The sequence below is a fragment of the Rutidosis leptorrhynchoides genome, chromosome 9, assembly GCF_046630445.1.
Source record: "Rutidosis leptorrhynchoides isolate AG116_Rl617_1_P2 chromosome 9, CSIRO_AGI_Rlap_v1, whole genome shotgun sequence".
In the NCBI taxonomy this organism is placed as follows: domain Eukaryota; kingdom Viridiplantae; phylum Streptophyta; class Magnoliopsida; order Asterales; family Asteraceae; genus Rutidosis; species Rutidosis leptorrhynchoides.
Window position 1 is genome coordinate 84,386,841 of NC_092341.1, and position 946 is coordinate 84,387,786.

The 946-nt window shown below is 37.1% G+C and overlaps 1 non-coding gene across 1 annotated transcript; it reads left to right on the forward strand.

The window, feature by feature from the left end:
• Window positions 1–612: 612 nt before the first annotated feature.
• On the forward strand, window positions 613–719 carry LOC139869702 (small nucleolar RNA R71). The gene has a single exon (XR_011766285.1). It is a non-coding gene; the product is annotated as a small nucleolar RNA R71 (small nucleolar RNA).
• Window positions 720–946: the final 227 nt, after the last annotated feature.

Here is a 946-nt window from a genome sequence, read left to right on the forward strand (position 1 = left end):
ACTAGCTTTGACATCATGTCTTCTAGATTTGGCTTTTTATCATCGGTTTGTGGTGGTTTATTTGGAAAAATAGGTCTTTGCTGATTGTAAGTATTATTGGATACTTGTTGATTGCTAGGACCTTGTTGGTTATTGTATGGAACATTTCGGTTATAATTCTAGTTTTGATTGTAGTTTGGTCTTGGCGGTTGGTAATTATTCTGATAATTATTTCCAGGCCTTTGGTTCATGTATGAAACATTCTCTCTTTGTTCCATTGTTTGTTCAATACTGAGACAATCTTTTGTCAAATGTGGTCCTCCACACTGCTCACAACTAATTCGTATTGAGTGAATATCTTTAGTCATCTTTTCCATTCGTCTCTCGACAGCATCTATCTTTGCGGAAATGGTATCTAAGTCATGGCTAGAATCGGCTCTAGCTGCTTTAGATGATCTAACGATATCTTTTTCTTGATGCCACTCATGTGAGTGGGAAGCACTGTTATCAATAATTTTGTAAGCTTCAGTTGCGGTTTTCTTCATAATGGAACCACCAGCTGCTATATCGATGTCTTTTCTTGTAGTGATGTCGCATCCTTGGTAGAATATTTATACTATTTGATAAGTGTCTAAACCATGTTGCGGACATCCTCTCAATAACTTTCCAAATCTTGTCCATGCCTCATATAAAGTTTCATTTGGCTTCTGCGTGAACGTAGCAATTTCTTCTTGAAGTCTCATGGCTTTAGATGCCAGAAAGAATTGTTTAAGGAAATTTATAACTAAAACATCCCATGTATCAATCGCCCCTTCAGGTAACGATTCTAACCAATCTTTGGCTTCTCCCTTTAAAGTCCAGGAAAATAACATGAGATAGATCTGTTCATCCTCCACTTCTCGAATTTTAAATAGAGTAGAGATCCTATTAAAGGTACGAAGATGTTCGTTTGGATCTTCCTTCGCCG